Genomic DNA, 26,973 nt, shown 5'->3' with positions numbered 1-26,973 from the left:
CTTAATACAGAAATGCAAGTGTGGGCTAATACTTGGCAGTACATAAATACAACAAAACACATGTCCAAGATGTATGTTAAACATGTTTGTCCAAGATGACTGTTAAAGAGCAAAAAACAAATTACTTCTCTATGATTAGGAAAAAATACCTGTCTGAAAACAACAGAAAATATGATGAAGGAAAACATTTTTGGCATTTGCTTTAAAATTGAAAGAAGCAATAAAATATGAAATAGAAACAGGTATAAAATTACTACTATAAAAAGAAAAAACATGTGATCACATAGAGATTTTATAACTGGGTAGAAAATGAACTGAAAGCAATAATAACATAACGTTCAATAAAATCAATGGAAATAAAATAGTACAAAATTAATAATTATTCTATATGAGCAGGCTGAATAAAGGTCACTCACATAGTACACACACCCTAATCCCTAGAACCTGGGAATGTCACTTTATATGGCAAATGTGACCTGCAGATCTGCTTAAATTAAGGATCTTCTGATGGGGAGATTATCATGGATTATCTGAGTGAGCCCTAAATATAATCACAAGAGGGAGACAAGAAGGTTAAAAAAGGAAGTAGAAAATGTGACGACAAAAGCAAAAGGATGGAGTGATTCTTAAAAGGGGCTGAGAGTCAAGGAGAGGTAGAAAAGACAAGGAAAGGGATTCTTCCCTAGTGCCTCCAAAGGAACCAGCTCTGTTGAGGCTTGATTTTAACCCAGTAAGGCTGATTTTGAACTTTTGGCCATCAGAACTGAAACAGAATAAATCTGCATTATTTTAGGACACAAAAGTCATGTTAATTGTTATAGCGATCAGAGGAAACTAATACACTACAGAAGCATAATAATCAGCTAAATATGTAAATAAAGAAATACTAAAAGAGCAACCAGGAATAATATTACATGAAATAAACAACTAGTAATTGCCTTAAGTGAAATATTTAGATATCTATATAGAAAAAAGCTTTACTGAGACAGAAAATAATTTTTAAAAATCTCAGTTCTTATAAGAAATCCTGGATATTGCAAGAATATCTTGCGCAGTTAATACTTTTAATGTTACTTTACTAAAATAAAAACAGAAATGGTTTATTTAGGAAGGATAAAGTGGCAAAATAATTTTAAGTTTGTAGAGAAAAAGAAATGTAGCAATATACCAGAATAGTTTTTAAAATAAAGGACAACAGGGCCAGGGAATTATTATTCTAGCAGATACTTTACAATAAAGAGAGACTAAAAAACAACAATAAGTCAAATAAGGATTAATATAACAGTGGACCAGAATAAACAGCCCTTTCTCAAAAAACCCTGGCATATGTAAAAATTAAGCAAAAAATATACCATGATTATAGTACATATGATTATTCAAAAATTACTATCAGCAGAAACAGATGACTGGATAAAGAAAATGTGGTACATAGGCCGGGCGCAGTGGCTCACGCCTGTAATCCCAGAACTTTGGGAGGGCGAGGTGGGCGGATCACGAGGTCAGGAAATCAAAACCATCCTGGTTAACAGGGTGAAAACCCGTCTCTACTAAAAATACAAAATACAAAAACAAAACAAAACAAAAATTAACCGGGCATGGTGGTGGGCGCCTGTAGTCCCAGCTACTCAGGAGGCTGAGGCAGAAGAATGGTGTGAACCTGGGAGGCGGAACTTGCAGTGAGCTGAGATCACTCCACTGCACTCCATCCTGGGCAACAGAGCGAGACTCTGCCTCAAAAAAAAAAAAAAAAAAAAAAAAATGTGGTACATATACACAATGGAGTATTGAGCCATAAAAAGAATGAGGTCCAGTCATTTGCAGTAACATGGCTGGAACTGGAGATGATTATGTTAAGTGAAATAAGACAGGCATAGAACGACAAAGACTGCATGTTCTCACTTATTTGTGGGATCTAAAAATCAAATTTATTGAACTATGGACAGAAAAAGTAGAGGATGGTTACCAGAGGCTGGGAAGGGTGGTGGATGGCTGGGGAAAAGGCAGGGATGTTAAATGGGTACAAAAAAAAATAGAAAGAATGAATAAGACCTACTATTTGATAGTATAATAGGGCTACTATAGTCAATAATATCTTAACTGTATATTTTAAAATAACTTTAAAAACGTAATTGTATTATTTGTAACTCAAAGGATAAATGCTTGAGGGGAAGGATAACCCCTTACTAATGGTGCGACTTTTTTCAGATTGCATGCCTGATCAAAACATTTCGTATACTCCATAAATATATACAACTAATACGTACCAATAAAAATGTTAAAAAATTTAAAAAATTTAAAAAGATAGCTGGCATAACTAGATTACTATTTGGAAAAAATAAAGCGAGAACTTCTACTCTCAAAACCCCCCAAATCTTAAATTCTATATAAATTAGAGGCATATAACATAAAAAATAAGATCAAACCATAAGTGAGCATATTCATAACCTCCAAATAAGAAAAGTTATTTTAAGCAAAAACATAAAAGGGAAAAAAGGGGGGGAAAGATAATAGACTTTACTATGTAAAATTTTTTTAATTTTTTATGTGATAAACATCCTAATAGTTTTTCGAGAAAGTTTTAGAGGGAGAGGACATTCATGGAGAGGAATGGGCCAAGTTTTTAAAAGCACACAATATCAGGAATTAGAACATTTCATAAACACACACATACATACACTACTACTAGGAGAGTAAACTGATTTAATTGTTCTGGAGTATAATTTGGCAATGAATATTCAATGTCTTAAAATACTGTGCATACTATACTCCTAATGACTCAGGAAATCCACTACTTTATGTTTAAGAATTTATCACAATGGAGGTATTATAAATGAACACAATAACTTAAATACAATAATGTGCCCTGTGTTATATGTATATTAGCAAAAAAGACTGAAAGAAATATATAATAAAGGATTGATAAATATATCAAATGCCTAAGATGAAATAGTGTAGAAATTTTTACACTTGATCTTAGCCAAAAGGCCGAGAAGCGATGAAATAGTGTAGAAATTTTTAAAATCATGCTTGTGAAAAATGAAGGGTATATTATTTAAATATGCACATGGTAAAATGTTAAGTGAAGAAAAACAAAAAAATTATATATAATTTCTATTTTATAAAATATGTAATCAAACTAGAAATAAACTTATGAGCTATTTTTTATCTTCAAATACTTTCCCTAATTCACTAAAATAAATGATAACTCTATATTCAAAAACATGTTGAATATTGGTAAATGGAAGATCTCAAATGGAAAGTTTTTTTAAATTTCAAAAGCTTCATTGTTTTGATTCTATTAAAGTGCAAAATTCTACATATAAAAAGCCATAAGCAAAAATGAGAGACAATTGGCAAAAAGGGAAAAAACACAAGTATAAGAAACAAATGGTTAATACCCTCATATCATCCACTCCACAATATGTATTTATTACCCACCATATGCCCAATAATAGCCCCATACAGTACAGCAGTAAACAAATCAGATTAGATGCCTGTCCCCATGGTTCTTTCATTCTTACTGGAAAGAACAGGCAATAAGTAAGTAATAAAATAAGTTCAGACAGTGATAAGTGCTGTGAAGACCTTAAAAGACTACGAGGGGAGAACAAAGAAAACAAAACAGAGACAGTAATGTGATAGAATGTGAAAGATGTAAGAATGGATATTATATTAGGAAACTGGGAATAGCTCCTCTATGGACATGGCATTTGAACTGGAACATGAATGATGAACCTTCTCTCAGAGTCATGAGTGAAGATGTAGAGGAAGAGGGATCCAGAAATGGAGAACAAGTGCAAAAGCTATAAGGCAATATAAAAGTTGCTTGGTTGAGAAGTGTCCAGATTGTCTACAGCATAAAGGGCAAGGGGAAACTGACATAAGAGAATCAGAAAGACTCAGAGCCAAATCAAGTTGGAACTTTTAGATTATCTCAGGAAATTAATAAGGACTTTCAAATCAATAAGGAAAATACCCAATATCCCCAAATAATCAAGACTAGAAATAATCCACAACTGAAAAATATAGTTGGTTAATACACACATTAAAATTTGAATCTAAGTAGTAATCAAAGACAAACAAAGTAAAATAGCAAGATACAATTTTCTACCTTTCAAACTGACAAGCCATCAAAAATCATTGTTACATTCAATGGCAGAGAGGTGAGAAAATGACATAATGTCATTTATTTTAGCAAAACTAAGGAAAAAACTAATAATCAAAAATAGATGTGTAATTTAAAAAATTATACTACATTTTTACCATGGAAAAGTGTATGTCGATTAAATTATATTTCCAAAGAATATTTAATGTTTAATTATGTTTGATACTTTTGATTACCCCATTTCTAATCCATTTACAAATTCTAATATTGCTCCTCCAAAACATCTTTCCTCTCACCATTTGTACTACTACAAGACTTACACCAAGACACCATAATTTCTAGCTGGGACCACGGCAATAACCCCCTAATGATGTTCTTGCCCCTCACTCCTTTCCCTTGTTCATCTTCTGGACAGCAGGTAAACTGATTTCCTCAGTGTTAATCAGTTCATAACACTACACTACCCAATGTCTTCAAATTGTAATTATGGTAAAATTTTAACTCCTTACTATGACTTACTGATCTGGCCCGTACATTATCTTAAAGACCCCAACTCCTGCCACATTCTCTTTCTCAAGGATAGCCAACCCACACAGCATTTCTTTCTGTTCTCTGAGCATGCTAAGCTCATTCTGATCCAAGGACGTTTTTCTTTACTATTCCTGATGACTAGAATGTGACTTTTGTCGTCCTCATCCTTTAGAGTTCAACTCAAATGATCCTTCTCACTATCCTAGCTAAAATATACCCCCAAGATATTTTATACAATGCCCTTATTTCTTACATTGTATTTATGCCTCTCTAAAATTACCTATTTATTAGTGTTACACATCTCCCTCTTCTTTTACAAGAATACAAACTCCCAAACATAGAGACTTTCTGTATCCCCAGCATGCAGGCCAGTGCCGGGCACACAGTATTACTAAATAAACACTGAATGAAGAAATGAATGAATGAATGATGAATAAGAATAACAGATTATACAAATAACAGAATGTAAATTACATTAGGTTCACTAAATGCCGCAAAAATTGTGACAGTTATAATATGAAAGCAACATACACCAACGTTAATATAAATACAGACAAATCTGGAAAACAAAACACACAGGCTTCAGACTTTGTTTCTAAATAAGACAAAATAAAATTAAACCGACTTGAAAAGTTCTTTTCCAAGAACATAACTGAGACATCAGAATATAAAAAGTGGATTTATAAAATTAAGAGCTCTTATGTATATATGTGTGTATTTATAGATAGATGATAGATGTAGACAAAGATATATACACACATACTAAAAGAAAAAGAGGAGAGAAATGGGAAGAAAACAGGATTGTATTAATCAAAGCATTCAAAGTTATAGACTGAAATAATATTTTTAAGAGACTACATTTAAAATGTTATCTTATTTTTATATAACACTGACAACTCAAATAATTTAACTAAACATTCTAAAAGCAAGAATAAGCATATATTCAAATCCAGTCTGATATGAATGACAGTACTTTTGCAATAAAATTTTTCAGAAACTAGTGATTATCTTCAAAGACTATAATAATAAGAGGCAAAGTAAAAAAAAAACAAGCTATCTCTAAAGTTCTAGCACAAGAAGCAAAAATAGCCTGCTGCAGAGTTACTCTTCTTAGGAGGCCATTGTGTCCTCTTACTAGCATAAATCAGATCCACCCTCAGACTAGTAGTTGGGTTTAAGTCTTTTGTAACATTTCAAAGGAAGCTTGTTTCCCATTTGTATTTTATCTCTAAAGGAACCACAAAGAGACTAATGTAAAAAAAAGAGACCTAAACAATTAAATCGGGGTCCCCAACCAGCCGTCCCCCCTTCCCCCACACCCCTTCCCTGACCTATTAGGAGCCTGACCACACAAAGGTGAGCCACAGGTGAGCAAACATTAAGCATTACCACCTGAGCTCTGCCTCCTGTCAGATCAGCTGGGGCATTAGATTCTCACAGGAGTGCAAACCCTATTATGAACTGCCCATGCAGGGACCTAGGCTGCGTGCTTCCCATGAGAATCTAATGTCTGATGATCTGAGGTGGAGCAGTTTCATCCTGAAACCATCCTCTCATGGAAAAATCGTCTCCCACAAAACCAGTCCCTGGTGCCAAAAAGGTCGGGGGCTGCTGAATTAGATGACTTTTGCCACAATTATTTCCTCAAAAAGGCATGTAACCATATTTTTTTAAATGGAAACAAAAAGACAACTCAGTTCATCTAAATTATAGTAAAAGCATACAAACCAGCATGTACTAGCATACTGTAAGTAAAGTTTATTTTCACATTAGTAGGAAACCAAGTGTTCTTAATAATTATTCAGAAGTCATTAAAGGTACTTTCCTGGTGGTGTTAACACTAATAAGAGTATCATCAAGTTGGAATAATGTGTGATTAATTTTAAACTGTGGCACTGATCTGACTTTCAGCAATCCATTCAATATTTTTAAGACTTAAATACCAGGAATCAACTACTTCACAATTAGTTGAGTGAATTCAGAAATGATTTATGAGAATATCCTCCATGGAAAGCAAAAAGGTGAACAATACGTGCTTTACACTCGTAAGTAAATACAATGTACAGAAAGGTAAAACTAGTGCACAAATCTATTTTTAAAAACTTATCACTTCTTGTGGTAAGTAATGAGCCAGAGTTTTATCAACAGAGATAGAATAAAGCATACTGATTCAATACAAATCTTAAAGGCAAAATAATTAGGATCCAGAAAAAAAAAATGGATAATATTTAAGTAGAAGGAGAGGAGACAGTCACAAGTATATGGTGAAGACATAAGCAAAGAATGATTGGGGTTGGAAGGTAGAATGAGAATATGGAACTTCCGGGCACGCTGAATCTGTCATACTTTGAAGCACAGTGGGAAAATGTGAAGCTGGAGTTGCAAAGAGAAGCATAAAAAACAAGTATCAATTGATGGCTGTTTTCTTATTTGCACTTTCCCTGTAACATGAGTAAGGTATTTTGTATGGGAACACAATCCAGGATTAGTTATGAAATAAAGAACAAGGTATATGAAAAAATTTACAGTTAATCACTTTTTAACATTTTACTGGACCCACTAAAAGAGGGTTTCTAAAGTCCTATACAATACCACAATTCAAAAACACAATGAGCCATTTATAAGGAAACAAAGGGAAAAACAAGCATTTAAAAGAAATATACTTCAGGTGGCATATTTTAGGAAACTATATTTTTAGGCATCACTTTTCCTATTTTATAACTGATACATATTAGATGCATGCCAAAAAGTCTATTGCATTTTAGTTTCCCCGAGTATGCTCTCAAAAACAGAAAAACAGAATTTTGTTCTTCCTAATCTCAAAGTTCCATCCTAAATCAATGTTCACCTTAAACTAAGTGGAAAATACAAGAAAAATGTATTTTACTGATGTTGTAAATAGAACGTTTGAATTATTGCAAGGGTTGAGGAGCAAGGAAAATCACAGGGATAAACAATGTTTCTTGATACCTAAAACTGAGAATCACTTGGCCATATTTTGTAGTTTCTTCTTATGAAAATACTAACACAAAATGTTATTGCTATAAGAACTATGACTGCACACAAGTAATCATATATTATATATTATAATATCTGGCACCTTATTTAGCTGATTCTGAGATCTGCCATCTATATCATTTAACCTAATGTAAAGGTCAGAATATCCATTCACTAAGATTCCTAAGCCAGTAAGTGCTAACAGATAAAATTATCAAAATTAAATATTAAAATGTCACCAGTCATATTGGTGCAAGTCATTAGGTAAGGTAAACATATCTATTAAAAACTTTGTATTTCCAACACCATGAAAATAAGGAAGAAAAAAGATCACTGGGCTATTATATGGCAAGTTGATTTATCACCTTTCAGCCTTTAACAATGTGATTTGAAGGGAAAATATGTTTTCTCTTTTCTTAGTATACCATCTGTACTCATCTGGAACTTTCCAGGAAAAAGAAAAGTTTTAAATAGAGGTAATTTTTCAATTTTCTCTACTTAAAATGCTTTTTGGATTTCTTGGTTATCTAATTTTTACTTATTTGCCTGACTACATATATTAAATAATTCTACTTTTGACTAAATTTCAGTAATAAAGACTGCATTATTATAAAAAGACTGCATTATTATCCTCCTGAGGAATGGCAGAAATTTGGTGCTGCATTTCAAATTGAGACAACTTATTTAGGGTAATCACTCAAAATGACAGGATAATGTCTGAATGAAACAGAACTTTACTCTCAATAAATATAACAATTTAATTTTCTATTATAGGATATTATTCTTTTACAACCAACCCTTTTTATGACCAATAAGTTGTCTTTCATCATTTCTGACCATATCTAAAGATGGAATCTGAAACCGTGAAGAATTTAAAAGGGAAACAGAAAATTTTGTAATAGCAAAAAAAAAAAAAAGTAGTAATGAGGTGACAGATCATTACAGCTATTTAATTAAATTATTTATTTATTTTTACTTGCAACTTGAAGCTACTTGGAATATATAATTATCTTTATCTATCACAATTAGCTACAGAGACTGAAATTTAAAGAGAAAGAAAAATAAAGAAGTCAAAGGAAAATGGGAGAAAATTAACTTAGCCCAAACCAGAACTAAAACCTAAAATAAATTTGCCTAAGAATAAATAAATACCACTGAGTTAAAAAATAATAATCATGTATTTCAAAATAACTAAAGAGTGGAATTGGAATGCTCCTAACACCAAGAAATGATAAATGCTTGAGGTGATGGATATCCCAATTGCCCTGATTTGATTGTTACGCATTGTATGAATATATCAAAATTTCACATATTCCCCATACATATGTACAACTATTAGGTATCCATAAAAATTAAAAATTCAAAAAGCAAAAAATATGATAAAAGGCATAAAAACTAACCGTTGATCCCTCAAACTTTTTTTGGAACAAGGAGAAAAATAAATAAGGAGATAGATATTACTTAACAATTTTATAAACTTCAATCTGAGTGTTCAGAAGAGATTCATTAATTAAGCAAATAATGTCCTAAACACATAACAGGAGCTAGGCAATAAGAAGTTCATCAATAAATAAGTCAGTGGCTGTCTCAAAATCTGTCTCATAATCTGGTCAGAGAGACAGACATATCTGTAAGTAATATAATAAAACATGAAACAAAGTATTAATGAGAACACACTAGAGAGAAATATTTATTCTAACTGCCAAGACCAATAAAGACTTTACCTAACTTGGACATTGAAGACTGGGTAGAATACCGCAGGAAGAAAAGGTAGAAAAGACATCCCAAAATGACAGAACAGCATAAGACAAGGCATGGAATTATAGAAATGGATGGACATTCATAGAAAAGCAAGCTTCCCATTATGACCTCAATGCCACAATGGTAGTGTAATAGGATATTAAAATGAGAATTTTCTTGTTGTCTCAGTTTCAGCCAATGATCCAAAGCTGAGAACAAGTTCAATGTACTAGAAATGAGGTGACAGTTCATCTAGGCAACAGTTGGTAAGATTGTGGCCAAAAATTGCTCAGGCTATCTTTAGCTCACCATTCAAATAAAAACTATAAACATATACTGAGGGAAGGGAGCTTATAGATTGATGGAGAAGGAAGTAGCACCGTGATGCACTCAGAATTTAGTCTATGATCTAGAATATAGGGCACTCAAGGACTGGTAACTAATTAAAGACTCATGCCCTCAGTCTGGGCTACTATTTTAGAATTGGCCAGTACTTTGGTAGGTTGGTGGAGTAAAGAAATATATTTTCCCATGGGACAGATAACCCCTAGGAAAGCATTAATCCATTTTAAAGGAACTTACCTAAAGGACTACAAAAAAAAAAAAAAAAAGGTAATTCCAAAACAAAGAGGACAGAGATAAACCAGGAAGTCAGAAACTAAGCAGGGTAGTCAAAACTAGACAAAGGAAGTGTCAACCGCATCAAGGAACTATAGTTGGGTTACCTCCAAATACTAGAAGTCTTTGATGAATCCAGAAAAGCAAGAGAAGAATCCATTAAAATTTCCAACATACCTTTACTACCAATTAGTTCTTCCCTATTTCTAATTCTTGAACTTCAGAAAACCTAGGTGATGCACAGTGAGGAGGGTGAAAACATAAGGTAAAAAAAGAAAACAATTAATGCAACAGTCTACTAGCAGACCAACCTATTTCCTTCCTTATTCAGGTTTTTAAACCCTCTTTGAGCAAGGTTGATGTAGAAAAGACATTTTACATTGGAGGAGAATTTAAAACTTTAATTTATTAAACATTTTCTTCATTACTTGAAAATTAAGTCTATTTTAAAATGCCAGGGTGAGAAAAGGAATGAAAGAATGAGAGAGAGAAAGAAAAAAATTGAGAAGAAAAAAAAGCAAGCAGCAGCAGAAAAGCAAGAATAGAGAAGAGATGGAAATAACGACACTTAAACAGCATTTTATCAAGGAGCAGAAAACATAATATTCAGAATGGAATTGCACATAAAGTGACTAGAGAGAATAAAGTAACTCTCTGCTTGCACCCTGAGTGAGTCTATCTCTTCTAATAAACCCGTTAAGAGTGATAAATGGTGGGCAAACAAGACCAATTTTATGGCCATCATTTTGTTGCGATTATTGTGGGACCTGAAATACATTTTATAAATATAGAATCCAAATTGCTTTACTTAAAGAGTAGCACTCATATTATATACGTTGTGAATTTGTTTAGGGAAACACAACTATTTATAAAACGTTCAAATATTTCCTGAGTTACAGAAACTCTTAAGTAGTAGAGGAAAATGGCAAATAAGACAGGCTCCATCTTCTCTGACCTTTACAACTAGTAGAGGAAACAGACAAGTACAAAGGCAGTTACATTACATGCAATAATTGCTGAAAAGAATAAACACAGCCCATAGGATCATACAGAAGGATCATCCAAGAAAATATATAAGTGAGGAAGAAGGGACAGAAGACGTCTTAGTGAAGAAGAAATAGAAAGCAAAGCCTGAGAGATGAGGTTGAGTTATACAGAGGATAGTAGCCTAGGGATAAAGGGGAAAGTGAGTAGTTTAAAAGAATGGTGCATTCCGATAAAGGCCAAAAGAAAGCATGATATATCCTGGGAACCATAAAGACTACAGTATCAATAAATCAATATGTGCAGTTTGCAAGGAAAGAAATGGGGCTGAAGACATAAGGGTGAGCCAGAACACACACCATGACACAGAATTTGGATTTTATCCTGAGGACAATGGGGGCCACTGAAGGTTTGGTAACACTCATTTTCATACACTGCACATCTATTATATGCTAAGCACTCTTTCACATATGTTTTATTGTTTTTTTCCTCACAACAACCCTGTGAGGTAGGTGAAATGATTCCCACTTAACAGATTTAAAAAACAACCTTAAAGTTGTTAAGCAATTTACACTTGATTAATAGCTACAAAGTGGCAGTAAGGATTTGACACCACACTTCAGAAAATACACTAGAAAGATTATATACACATATATACACACACACGTTTACCCACAAGACATATAGAAATTTCAGAATTACAGAAAAATTTTAAATTAATAAATGCTTAATTCAGTTAAGATTAATTAAAGATAATGAGGTTTCTGGCATCAGTAGTCTTTTACGCAAACTTATACATTTAACATTTTCAATGAATTCAATTTATATTGAAAAATAACTGCAAAATTTATAAAAATAAGCAGAAATCATTTGATATATAAAATAAGAAAAGCAAAGATATGAGTATTATATCTCCATTAATCAATTGGAAACCATTTAGAAAAAAACATTTTTCATTTTTAATTCCAAAACATTTAAATTCAAATTCCATATATTAGTCTATGAATATAAATTATATTTTGGATAATAAGAAATGATGTATAAAATACTAAAGCTTGATTATCAAATGAAGTAACTCAAATATTGACCACTTAGGATAAAAAGAATTGTCCACCTAATCCAACATTGAAAAATCATCTCCCTATTGTTTACAGTAAAACATTTGAAGGTGTTTCATCTCTCTAACAAATAAAATTTGTTCAGATAAATCTGATAAGAAAAATAATTTTAAAAAATTATCAAAATTTGTTCAGATAAATCTGATAAGAAAAATAATTTTTAAAAATTATCTATTTGAGAGGGATATAAAAATATGTACCTAATTTAAAAGAGTATTTTATAAAACTGAGAACATCTGAAAATTTAAAATTACGGACTAAAATTCTACTTTAAAATGTATGTTCTTTAAAATTAGTTTAAATTGAATAAATTCTGCAATGAAAAATATATTGCCACATAGTTTCCTATTTTCTCACCAATTTCACTATTTCTTCAGCTGGTTCTAGTATCTCTTCCTAAAGCCTCTAATGGAAAGCTAGATGTTGCCAGGACATTATCACAAGAGGTCTAAGTATATATCATTCATACATAAGTACTTAAAAATTCATATAACTTGGCCAGGTGCAGTGGCTCATGCCTGTAATCCCAGCACTTTGGGAGGCTGAGATGGGAGGATCACGAGGTCAGGAGATCGAGACCATCCTGGCTAACACGGTGAAACCCCATCTCTACTAAAAATACAAAAAATTAGCCACACGTGCCTGTAGTCCTAGCTACTCAGGAGGCTGAGGCAGGAGAATCATTTGAACCCGGGAGGCAGAGGTTGCAGTGAGCCGAGATCGTGCCATTGCACTCCAGCCTGGGGGACAGAGCGAGACTCCATCTCAAAAAATAAATAAATAAAATAAAATAAAAATTCATATCATTTGTGCATTTGCTTCATTTTTCCTATTACAAATAGAAAATTATAATGAGAAAGGATGAAAAACAAGTATTTCCTTAAAGTTTAATTATTCATAACTTATAATTTATTTCTGAATTCCAAAATTATTAAGTGAGTGCTAATTAAGTAATAATCCTGCCCACAATTCTGGCCTTTCACAGTATGAGGAAGGCCCTTTGAAAATCACCAATAGAGATAAGAGGTATCTGTTTTACGAAATGGTGATAATCTAAATAAACTAAACAAATGTTCCAAATAAATAATTTAACTGAAACACCAACAGTTTATTTTTGATTATACAAGCAGTATATTTTCATTAAATTCAACAATACAGAAGTATATTCAATAAAAAGTTCCCACCTGATTCTTTTTCAAATCCCATACACTATGGGATACAAGATTCATATGGCTAAGTATTGAATCAAGTAAGCTGCCAAACTTCTATCATCCACATAAAGTCTAAAATATAAAAAATAACTTGTATAATTTAAAAATAGATACCAGGACACACAAAACAGGTATAGTTTGTGCCTTTTCAACCAAAATTTAATATATAAAACATATAATCTATTCTGTCAAATAATGATGACTTCAGTAAATAAAATGAATGGGATTAAGTAATACTTACAATTACACTGTAGAAAGTGCCAAAGAATCAATTATAGCAATTCAAATATTTCATATATTGATAAAAATACTCTCTTGGCTAGAGATACATAGGTACATTATGTGTAAACTGTAAATTTTTAAGTATTGATATTTACTTCTTTAGTGCTTTGACTATTAAACGAAATACTAAATCTATGCAAGTAAAGGGGGTAAGCCTCATTACAATATGAGTTTTTGGGTAACCTTTAAGTCAATTTCCACTCAGTGTAAGTAAAGCCTTTTATTCTTACTCACTTTATGCTTCCATGATGAATAAGATATTAAGAACTGTGCTGCATTGTCCAAAGATTATATTTCAAAACAGTGGAGTTATCTACACTACAAAATTAGATAGATAATTGAAAATCTTTGTAGGAAATCCGACCCCCTCTATTGATTCTAAAACATTATCACTCAGCATTTAATTAACACAAATAATATTCTAATTAGAACAAAGTCACTTAAGCCCAAATATCTTGGTTAGGTACAATTCTAAATACATACACTACTAACCCTGAATTGAATGGTAAACACTTAAAATGTCCCTAGAAAATCATTTCTTCTACCTACCTCATTTTACAAGTAAACAAACTGTGGAATGAAGTTATTTTTTATCTGCTTTGACTAAGAATATATAAACACAGATATGTGCACAATATATTTTAACTTATGACACATAATTTAAAGTTACCTAAACCAAATGAGATTATATTTAATATGATTAAGACTCTGTAAAGTTTGAGATTCTAATTTCTTTACATAGAACAGTCTATAAATATAGCAGAAAAGAGATAAAATGTCATACTATTGACTAAAAAACCCCTAAAATAACAAAATATAACATTCCTTATCATCTTGTGTAACAACAGACACAGATGTTTCTAATGATATTTTCTCTATTTTATAAGGCATAAACATGACAAACTATTACTAAAGATAGCACTCTTATAAAAGTGCTTTTACAAAAGAAAATCTCATTAAATAATTAAATGGGAGAGACTAAAACTACAGTAAGCGGAAGTTCAAATATTTACTGTTCCTTCTCTTCCCCACTTTTTTCCCCAAATGTTAAAGAAAAAAAAAATTGGGCAGAGCACAGTGGCTCACGCCTATAATCCCAGCACTTCAGGAGACCAAGGCAGGCGGATTGCTTCAGGCCAGGAGTTCGAGATCAGGTTAGTCTCAAGCAGTGAGACCCTATCTCTACAGAAACTAAAAAGAAAAAAGAAAAAACTAGCCAGGTATGGTAGCGCATGCCTGTAGTGCCAGTTTCCAGCTACTTTGATAGCTGGGAGGCTATCTTTGATACTTGGAAGGCTGAGGCAGGAAGATCGCTTAAGCCCAAGAGGGTGAGGCTGCAGTGAGCCATGATCACATCACCATCCTCCAGACTGGGTGACAGAGAGAGACCTCATCTCAGAAAAATTAAAAATAAAAATAAAAAAGCAGTCAAAATTGGTGTTTCTAACCCTAAGAATCAAAACTAGTTCGTCATAAACTGGCTTTGCTGCAAAACTCCAAAAGAAAGTATTAAAACCAAGACAGAAAACACTGGAAGCAAGGCTAATTAAGACGTTCCTGTTGAATTACAAGTTTTTTTGTTTGTTTGTTTTGCTATTTTAAGAACATGGCTCTGAAATCTTATAAAATTGATTTGGTTACTTAAAAATATTTAAAAACAATATGATTAAGTTCCATTCAAAGTGAAGAATATTGATAAAAGCATTTTAGTTTCATTTGCTTTTAGAATAAAAAGGAGTGCATCCATCTATTTGCTATTTAATTTCGTACCAATCAGATGACCTCAAAATAAAATTTAGAGCCAGGGAGAGCAGCACTAAGTTTAACTGACCTCAATACGTTTTTAGATGATGCTTCCCAGTTATTTGTTATTTTCTCTTATTGGGTTTTCCAGTCTAGGGCAGGTACACAAGAAACTTACAGTCTATGTAGTACTCCTAGTCAGTTTCACTCTGCAGATGGCACAGTGGAGAAATACCTTCTGTACAGCACCATGTACAATTTCTTCTGCAGCTGTCAGCACCTAGGGGAAAGTGCGCTGTTAAACAGTTGCTGCGTTCCACCTCAGAAGTGGCTGCAATTCGGTGGTGGGTGAAGTGACTCCTGTACATATATACAGGGATGAAAAGTACTATAGAAAATGAAAATATATAAGAACAAAGTGGCTGTCTGAAAACTTTGCCACAGCAAAACAGAATACATCACTCAGTCACAAGAGACCTACGCAGATGGGCTGTCATTCATTTAAAAATTGAATGCTAAGAATGTTTGCAGGAAACGTAGAAATATACTTACTCAATTCACAAAATAACAATAAACCAAATGTTAAAACGTATATGTTAAAAATAAAACCCAAATACTTATATTGATTTATAACATTATTTCTACAGAAATTTACCTAAAACCAGGAAAACATATACAACAAGATTCTTTATTCTGCTCAGCTAATTATTTTTTGGTTCAGATGAGAATTCAAGGGAGAAAAAAAATAGGTAAGATATCAAAATTGAAGCACAAATATCATAAAATATCTAAAAGGGATTTTTAAAAAGCTATTCTGAAATTCCAAATTACTTCATATTTGAAAAAGAATGTTATGAAATTAGTCCTCAACAACTACTGATGTTTTATAAAAAAACTTTTCTTCTCCAAAATCAAATTAAGACAGACCCTAAACACAGTCTTCATCCTTAGCCCATATAAAGAATGAATCAACCAAGTTTAAGATCACTTTAGTTCATTAGTACAGAAAATTATTACCACATTCTGCTTTTACTACAACAACCTGTCCACATAATTTATCTTTGATGGAATCAGAAAATCAAATTCAATAATTATTCTCTGAGAAATATCACTGAATCAAAAGGCTGTAAGGTACTATCTCATCTCCTAGCTCTAGGCACAGCTACTATGTATATACTACTCTGAAGAGGTAACTTTACATTATTCAAAATATTCACATCTAGGTTTCTTTCTGAAACAGACTGAGGGTGCTTTGTGACAAAGTCCAACAAACCTGACCGTTAGCATACCATAAGTCAAACTTTTCTGAATCTCACTTCCTAATTAAATAGAATTTATTTGCTTTGGCATATACTCAGTGGAGTTAGAGATAGCTGACAATTTCCTTTCAGCTTTCTTAAATTCTTTCTATAATAAAGCATAGTGTAAATATATATTATTTTCCTTAAGTGACAAGACGTGGCTCTTTATTTTAAAAGACATAGACCAGAGATTCCCAATCTAGAGTCCACATATGAAATTTAAGAAATCTAGGAATTCTAGGAAACTGCATACTAAAGTAAAAATATATGAGTCCATACACACATTTTCAGGGGAAATGGGCCATAAGATTGTTAGGTTTTAAAGGGCTCTGTAACCTCTCATGTAGTTTAAGAAACTTTGATAAATTATACTCAAGAAACCCAACTGAACAAGCAGAAGTAATCCTTCTAAATTAAATGTATAAATGAGCAGCTGTTTCTTCTCATGTAAAATGAATTAATAGTAACTTGAAGGATTAGTCCAACTACAAAATGAATTAATGCATACCAGACACATGATATAATACCTGGCCTATTATTACCAGTAATAGTAATAATTGTTCAAAAGAGCTACCTCAAATAACTTTGGGATTCTACCTTTGTTTACTGCTACATAATTTCATAATATTATTTTTTATTTAGCCATGTTGTCTAAAATAGATCAATATCACAAACTATGCATTTATGCATTATTTTCAAAATAAAAATGTTAAGTAGTATAAGTTTTAGAATCCTGCCACATACCTCTGGAGTCTGCATTTCTCAAAAAGCCACACTGGTCCCTTCTCACATACTGTACTTACTTGGAATAGAGTCAGATATAGTAAACATTTTGCTTTTTTGTATAAATAATGTCATTTCATTTATCAGTCTTTCATTTATATAACAGTATACAAACAAAAAATCTAAATTTGAAGAATCTAGCAAGGGATCACTTTTTTAAAAAAGTAATGCACATAATACTTTTATTTGTATGAATCATTTTCTCTACTCCTTTTAGGTATTTTTCTGTAGATATAAAGATATAATAACCATTCATACATACATATCTTCCAAAAAGAAAAAGATTATTCTCACCTTTAAAATAATTCACAATATTACAAAACAGTATTACAAAACAGTGTAGCTCCTCAAGATTGTGGTGACTTAAATACCCATTTATAAAATGACAAGTAAATTCTTAACAAATCCTAAAGATACTCAGTGAGGAAAAAGACTTGCTAATACATATAAAATAATAGCATACAAGAACTATACGGGTGGTTCCTAACTACCTCAAATGTAAAGAGTGTTTTCTACTCTTCTCATAGTAGAAGTTACATTTATGTATTCACACAGTAAAAAATATATAGCAGTAGGTTTTATGTAAAAAGGCACAGAAGTAAAGAGAAGCATAGTTTAGCATTCGGAATACTGCAATGAAAACGATGTGAGTGGAATAGAGTTCATGTCTAAGAACCATGGAGAGAAGCAGAATAGGCACAGGACCAATTATGTTAAGGAATTTTCGAATGTTTTACCCCAATAGTGGCATTTAAGTAAGTATTTTATAAAAAATAATTCTAACAGCATAGAAAATGAATTAGAGGTATGGATGATTCAACTGGGGTGATGATAATGGGAATATGCAGTTAGAAATAATAAAAGAGTGATAAAAATTAAAATTATACTATGTAGAACACTGGAAGAGTAAATAATGTAGGATAGTCAAATATATTTTCTAAAGATTGACTCTAATAGCTAGAATTCATTAATTCATTTATTCACTCAACAACAAAAAATCCATTGTTTCCTATGGGTCAGGAACTATTTTAGGAACTGGGTGAAGTGCTGAACAAAGAAGTCAATGTCCTGCCCTCTTGAGAATCATGTTACTATAAGTGATATAACAAACTATTAAATATACAATTTAATGTATGAAAATTAGTGTATAAACCAAAAATAAAGCAAGTGATGGGAAGAGAACAAATATACTATTTTAAGTGTATTCAGAGAACACTAAGGAAGCAGCATTATTTAAATGAAGAATGAAATGAAGTGAGTCTACTCTCTGGGGTTTTAGAATACCACATACAGATGGCAGATGGTAGAATGATAGCAAAGCTCTGAGATAGGAACATGCGATCAAAAACTTAACCTGCAGTCAGATCATCTGGGGCCTTCTAAGCCATAATAGGGACTTTGGGTTTGTTTTTTGTTTTTACTGTTTTAGATAGCCACTACAGTATTTTGACTGAGGGAATGATATAACCTGTTTAAAAGGGTTACAACAGCAGCTGTAGTATGAACTTCACTGCAGCTAGGAAGAATAAAACTACTAAGCAAGACTGGTAAAATGTACATAATGAGATATCAGGTAGCACTTTTCCCATTGCCCAGGGACTGGCAATTAGAACCCAAGGCTAAGAACAAAGGCATCTATCAAGTATTTTATATTTGGAAGACAGACTTAAACAAATGAGAGCCAACTTCACCTCCATAACTTAAACATCTTTACCTTCCTTAGTTCTTCCTTATCCAGAAGTGCCTTCTCCTGTCCCCATCATGAGGCAATCATCAGAGTTTGCTTCACTGCCTTAATGTAGCTGAATAGTGCTGTTGCTGAGAGTCCAAATCAAGCGAGAGTTCATCTAAAAGATTAGTAAGAAGGGAAGACTGGTATCTCACCTCTCAGTTGGACCTCTGCTTGTGTGTTAGACTTGCTTATTATCCCATGCCCACTTCCCTTCTCTGTGCCTATTTGAAGAGAGGGAGAAAAGACATGGAGTTGGAAGACAAGATACAGATAACTGGACTCCCTCTCTGCAAAAGCAGAGTGTAGTGAATGTGAAGTAGCTGGACTTGAGCCTCCAGTTGATGGGGACTCAAGCAGCCAGAGGCTGTGAATATACTGGAGAGGTAGAAACTGAGAAAGAGTAGAAAAAGACAATTCAGAAATGGTTGGTATGACACTCCAAAAACAACCCCCACGCTCCCCACCAAAGTTTTGTACATGTGCCTCATCAGAGAGCTAGTACTCCTCTCCCGTCCTCATAGAAGGAGGACTAGGCCGCCGGGCCAGGTGGCTCAAACCTGTAATCCCAGCACTTTGCAGGGCTGAGGTGGGCGGATCACTTGAGGCCTCGGTTCAATATCAGGCTGGCCTACATGGTGAAACCCCGTTTCTACTACAAACACAAAAAAACTGGCTGGGCATGGCGGTGTGCACCTGTAATCCCAGCTGCTCAGGAGGCTGAGGCAGATGAATTACTTCAACCTGGGAGGCAGAGGCTGCACTGAGCCAAGACTGTACCACTGCATTCCAGCTTGGGTGAAACAAAAAAAAGAAAGGAAGAAAAGGAAGAAAAAGAAAGAAGGAAGGAAGGGAGGGAGGAGGGAGGGAGAGAAGCAGGGAGGACTAGTCAGTGTGAGGCAGTGGAGCACAAACAGAAAAAAAAGGGAAGAACAAAAGGTGCTACTTACATAAGAAAGGCTTTTCCCTTTCTACCTTTCCCCTTACTTCATCAGCACACAGGAGGAGAAATAGGTATATAAGAAAAAAAAAAAAAAACAGATCATTCTCCACTCACTGGATTGAGCAAAAAGAATGACTAGACTTCAACCTCTTCCAACACTCTATAATCTCCTAGAAAAGTCCAACTCATATTGACTGAAAGAAGAGAAATTGAGTTATAAGTTGGCTATGAGGTTAAAATTCAAGTTAAACTGACTTTACTACATTAAAGTCAGATTAAGCTGAAGTGCTCAGAAATCTATGACATCATCTTGAGATGAGTAAAAGAAACAAAAAAGAGTGATTTGACTAATTGTAAACAAAAAAGGTCACACTGGAGAAAAATAAAAACCACTCCATGTTCCCATTCCCACTTAATTCTCCATCCCAATTCATACTGTATTATAAAATGGTTAGTACCAATGAGGTAGTGATTTTGACTATTCATTTCTCTAAAACATTCTATGAATACTAGGCTGAATACCTAAATTATCACATTCTTATTTATTATTCTTAGGAACAACCAGCAATTACCTAACTATGGCTATTTTGTGGAGAATTTCTTAGTGTTTTCCTTGCGTATAAAAGCTACAGAAATATTTGTCTATTTTTAAACAGTAATATTAAGCAATTAAATAACATGAATATATTTCATGCATTTGTAGAAAATACGAGGTTTTACAGAAGCTAAAACATAATATCTCCTAAATAAGACACCAAACTTAGAAGCCTGTAGATCAAAAAGGCTCTACAGAAGGAAAGACAAAAAAAGAAAGAAAAAAGAGTTTAGATGGATTCTTGTTTTATAGGAACACTTTCAATATTCATGTTGCAGTAACCTAAAATACAATTTTAGAGAATATTTTGCTCTGACTCACAGTTTAATAACAGAATCTTCCCCTAAATGGAATCATGCTCTCTCCAGGCATTTAATAGTTAAATTAATATTTAATGGGCATTCTCTTAAAAATCAGGCAATTCCTTTTAAATAAATTAAGGTATCAGTATTTTACATGATTAAATTATGCATGGCCTTGTCTCTTTTTAAATGTCACACTTTTGAGAATACAGAATCCTATTACACTGATGTTTATAACTGTTCATGTAATGTTCTCATTCATTTAACAATCACTCATCATCCTAAATTATGACATGTATATTCAACACATATTTTATCAGTCATTCCTTCTCAGAGGTACAACACACTGAAGAGAAAGAGTGAGTCAAAAATTACAAAACTAAGTTCTAAATTTATACATTTTTTCTACTCTACTTTCTCACAGGATGTAGAAAGAAATATCAGTTACAAGTAAATTTAAAAGTGTAAGAAAAATCATGGAAACTCAATTCATCCAAACTAACACATTAATTCACTGTTAGTTAATAATATCAACCTATATAACTTGAAAACAATCAAGTTGTGATAAAATACCTGTAAGCTTTTCTAGCATAAGTAATATTTAATTCAAGAACAGTTATCACTTATGTCAACCAGGAATAAATAATCTGCTACCGCAATTTGTTATCACACAATTATTGGGGCTAGTTCTAAGACTTATGTTAATGTTTCTTATAATTGTGCAAAAAGTGGTTGTTCTAACACCAAAAAAATAGAAAGAGTTCGATATAAAACTAACAAAATATGTTCATGACCTATGTGAGAAGAACCACAATATTCCAATGAAAGAAATCAAAGACGATCTAAGTAAATGACCTATTTCATGTACTCAGAGAGGAAGACTCACTGTTAACATGTCAGATCTTCCCTACTTGATCTATAGATGCAATGCAATACCCATCAAAAGTCCAGTGAGTCATTTTGCAGATATCAATTAACTGATTCTAAAGATTTATACAAAAAAAGCAAAACGCCCAGAATATTAAAGGAAAAGAACAAAGCTAGAAGACTGACACTATCCAACTCAAAACTTTACAAAACGATAGTAATCAAGACAATGTGGTACTGGTAAAATAACAGACAACTTGATCAATGGAACAGAAATAAAGAAAGCCCAGAAACAAACCCACATCAACATAGTCAACTGATTTTTCACTAAAGAGAGGAGGTAATTCAATAGAGCAATGATAGTTTGTTTCAGCAAATAGTGCTGGAACAACTGGACATCCACATGCCAAAAAATAAAAAAAACTAATCTAAATACAAATCATAAACCTTTCACAAAAATTAACTCAAAATACACCAAAGATAAAACTATACAACTCCTAGAAGATAACATAGGATAAAATCAGGGTGACCTTGTGCTTGACAATGATGTTTCAGATACACCAAAAGCAGATCCATGTAAGAACAAAACTGATCAGCTGAACTTCATTAAAATTAAAACTTCTGCTCTGTGGAAAACACTATTAAGAAAATGAAAAGGTAAGCCACAGATAGGGAAAAACGCACACCTCATAAAGTACTACCATCCAAAATATCAAAAAAGCACTCACAATTCAACAATTAGAAAATACGGACAAAAGGTCTGAAAAGACACCTCATTAAACAGATAAAATGATGTCAAAAAAGCATATGAAAAGATGCTCAATATTTTATGTATATTAGGACTGTTATAACAAAGTACTACAGACTAGGTGGCTTAAGTACTGGAGGTTATAAGGGGGAATAAAGTGTTGTCAGGGGTGATTTCTTTTGAGGATGTATCTTTCCAGGCCTCTCTCCTTGGCTTGTAGATGGCAGTCCATGTTCCCATGGCATTCTCTCTGCATGCACATCTCTTTCTCCTCTCACAAGGATACCAGTCATAATGGATTCAAACTTAACACAATAACCTTCCCTTAACTTGGTTACATCTCCAAATAAGGTCACATTCTGAGGTACTGGGGTTTAAGACTTTAACACATCAATTTTGTGGGGACATAGTATCTCCTTAGGGAAGTGAAAATTAAAACAACAATAAGATAGCATTACACACCTATTAGAATGGCTAAAATCCAAAACGCTGACATCACCATATGCTGGTGAGGTTGTGGAACAATAGAAGGAAATTGCTGGTGGGAATGCAAAATAGTAGAGCCATTTTGATTTTTGTGACAGTCTCTCCTTGTTGCCCAGGCTTGAGTGCAGGCTGCTCACGGCAGCCTCGACATCTGCCCGGTCACAAGCGATCCTCCCACCTCAGCCTCCCAAGTAGTGAGGACTACAGGCACATGCTACCATGACTGGCTAATTTTTTTTTTTTTTTTTGTATTTTCTGTGGAGACAGGGTTTTGCCATGATGCCCAGGCTAGTCCTGGACTCCTGAGCTCAAGCTATCTGCCAACCTCTGCCTCCCAAAGTGCTGGGATTACAGGCATGAGCCACCATGCTCAGCCCACTACAGCCATTTTGGAAGACAGTTTAACTGTTTCTTACAAAACTAAGCACACTTTTAACATAGAATACACCAATCATGCTCCTTGGTATTTACAAAAAATGAATTAAAAACATATGCCTACACGAAAACTTGCACACAAAAGTTTACAGCAGCTTTATTAATGACTGTTCAAACATGGAACCAAAGATGTCCTACAATACAGGTGGATGGATAAAAAAACGGTGATACATCCATACAATGGAATATTATTTCGCGATTAAAAGACATGAGCTAACATGCCATAAACAGACAAAGAGGATCTTGTTACATGAAAAAAAAAAGGTCAATCTAAAAAGGCTGCCTACTGTATGATTCCAATTAAATGATGATCTGGAAATGGCAAAACTACAGAGACAGTAAATGTCAGTGGTTACCAAGGGTGCCTCGGAGGGAAAAAAGGGGGAATGGACAGGTAAAGAACAGGGAGATTTTCTTTTTACAAATCTTATATATATATAAAAACATATAAAAATGTACAACATAATGAATGAATCCCAAGATACATTACAACCTTCAGTTAATAAGAATATCTCCATTTTGGCTCATCAATTGTAACAACTGTACCACACTAATTGTCCAAACTTGTAAGTAAAGATGTCCTTCAACACAGGTGAATGGCTAAACAAAGTGGTTAATAACAAGTTGTTAACAGTAAGAAAAACTGTTAGAAGCAGAGGGAGTTGGGGCAAAAAGAAACATATGGCAACACTTTGGACTTTCTGCTAAATTTTTTCTGTAAACTTAAAACTGCTCTAAAAATAGTCCATTAATTAAAGAAAAGTAGCTCTTCTACTAAGAGGGTCAGGAAGCAAAGGACTTAGGACAATTACATGGAAATAAAAGTAAATTAAAAAATTTAAGTGCAAAAATATTGTTTTTTCAGTAACAGACAATAATCCATGACGTACTCTATGACAAACTATGACATAAAACTCAATAAAAGTATAATTTTTATATAGGAAAGTTATTTTTAAAAATGGTTTAGACAGGTCATTTTGCAACATTTAACAAAATGCTATTTTCATTTCAGAAAGCCAGATAATGCCTTGGACATAACAATATTGATACGTAAGGTTATATTTTTTAAAATATTCAAACCGTACTTATATCATTCTAAAATTCTCCAGCCTACATAATTATACTAGGATGGAATAAGGTAATATTGTTTGAGCAAAGTAAAACAGAACACTTTTGATTAGAAGAACACAAGGATAATTTCCCCTCCTTGCCTACATATCATGCACCTCACTTGGATGCAAAAGAAAACTTATAGGGAGAAGATAATTTTATATTAACTTTGAGATAAATTTTCAACAAAAAAGAAGTAGTTTTCTACCCTTTAAAGTTAAAAAAAAAAGTGGCAATTATTTCTCTGAAGTATGTAGATTCATCCATACTCCTGGTACAATCACAACTGTATATAATGTTCCTATTTAATTTTCCTTTGTCATTTCAATGGCTATAATGCATCTTTCCTAAAAAGAGAAATAGTAATCAAGTTTAGAAAAATATAAAATATACTGGTAGCCACATTAAAGAGTATCGTTAAAGTCCGTTTTCGAATCTAACAAATGTGGAATTTATTCTTACCATCATCGTTTATTGAATACTGGTTAGTATAACTCTGAGAACGTTATTTAACCACCATTTATAAAAATGGGATAACTGTAAAGGTTAATGCCATTCTAAAATGATGTAGACAGGTTTTTTTATATGAGATCCTCTTATTATTAATTGCTGTTGACATTTACAAATCCAAATATCAATGAATGATATTCAAGATAGATTCTATACCACATACCCATGGAAGTTTATTCAACAACAACAAAGAATGAAATCCTGTCATTGGCAGTAACATGGATAGAACTGGTAGTCATTATGGTAAGTGAAATAAGCCAAGCACAGAAAAAACAAATATTGCATGTTCTCACTCATATGTGAGAGCTACAACAGTGGTTCTCATGAAGGAAGAGAGTAGACTGCTGGTTATCAGAGGCTGGGACGGGTTGAGTGGAGGGATAAAAAGAGGTTGATTAATGGGTACAAATATACAGTTTGATAGTGTTTGATAGATCAGTAGAGTGACTTTAATAACTTTTTGTATATTTCAAACTAATTACGAAAGAATAGTTTGAATATTTCTAGCATAAAGAAAGATAAATATTTAAGGAGATGAATATCCTAATTACACTGATATGATCTTTACAAATTATACAAAATGTATTAAATTACTATATTAAATTGTATTAAATTATTGTAATAAATTACTGTAATTTAATACATTTTGTATAATTTGTAAATATGTACATCTACAATATATCAATTAAAACACAATGTTTAAAGACAGATCACATACCAAACTTATGACTCTAAGACTATCTCCTTACTTTAAGGATGCCTGAAAGGTACATGAATTTTTTAATACTCTTTAAAAATGTCTATAACATGATTTGTCATATTTTAATGTCACATAAAGAAACTGTTGAAGTGGTGTTCTATAATTTCCTGAGGCTTTTGGGGATAAAAATCAAGTAACAGCAGTCTTCCTCAATTAATAGAAAAATTAGCTTAAGGGATAAAATTGCCTCATTTTGAGATTTTATCTAATTTTCAATATTTGATAACTCCCACTAGTTGCCTATACTATAATAGAATCTATCAGATTTTGTATAAAATTTTATTAGCCTAACGTGGTAGTTGTAAGGACAGACTTTGGGGACGGAATGTAAGGAAATCTCATCCCTGACTCTAATTGTATAGATACTAGAAATACACATACTTACACACATAAACATATATACATACCAGACATACACATTTACATATAAAAAGGAATACACACACAATGTGGGCAAATTAATCTTTGTGCCGTCTTTTCCTCATATATTTATTGTGAACTAATTCAGCTGATATATGAAAAGCATGTAGTTTTAACTATCTCTGGCTCACAGTAAATTTCATATAACTATTATTATTATTGCTGCTGCTTTAACCAATGTTGAATTTAATATACTAACATGTCCAGCGTCCTGAAGAATATAATTTCCAAATGCTCTATTACAGCAGAAGATAACATGGTACAAGGTGGAGGGATGGTTTTGGGATGAAACTGTTATACCTCAGAACATCAGGCATTAGTTAGATTCTCATAAGAAGTATGCAACCTAGATCCTTCGCATGCTCAGTTCATGATAGGGTTTCCGTCCTATGAGAATCTAACACCACTGCTGATCTGACAGGAGGCGGAGCTCAGGTGGTAATGCTGGCTGGCCCCACAGCTCACCTCCTGCTGTGTGGTCCAGTTCTTAACAGGCCACAGACTGGACCAGAGCAGGGTTGGAGACCCCTGCTCTATTACTTGAATAAGCTGAATAAGCTTGAGGACTACTAACATTGAAACATAAAAAGCACAGCATTTTAAAATACACTTGGAATTTTTAGATCTTTTGTTACTAAATACTTTGAACTCTCTT

At 33.0% G+C, this 26,973-nt stretch overlaps 1 protein-coding gene and 1 pseudogene across 7 annotated transcripts in view; both read right to left on the bottom strand.

The window, feature by feature from the left end:
• Window positions 1-26,973, bottom strand: part of NOVA1 (NOVA alternative splicing regulator 1) — a 150,679-nt gene that overhangs the window by 86,578 nt on the left and 37,128 nt on the right. Inside the window, exon 1 of one of the 7 annotated variants that reach the window (XM_055291618.2) lies at window positions 15,508-15,609. The exons of the other annotated variants lie outside the window; for them this stretch is intronic. The gene's annotated coding sequence lies outside the window, so the exon portion shown is untranslated. Of the gene's footprint in view, window positions 1-15,507; window positions 15,610-26,973 lie in introns of those variants that run through there. 7 annotated transcript variants of the gene reach the window in all.
• On the bottom strand, window positions 2,888-2,997 carry LOC129490950 (uncharacterized; annotated as a pseudogene).

This window comes from Symphalangus syndactylus, chromosome 9, assembly GCF_028878055.3.
Source record: "Symphalangus syndactylus isolate Jambi chromosome 9, NHGRI_mSymSyn1-v2.1_pri, whole genome shotgun sequence".
In the NCBI taxonomy this organism is placed as follows: Eukaryota; Metazoa; Chordata; class Mammalia; order Primates; family Hylobatidae; genus Symphalangus; species Symphalangus syndactylus.
Note: the sequence above shows the minus strand (reverse complement) of the source record. Positions and strands in the feature narration are given on the sequence as shown.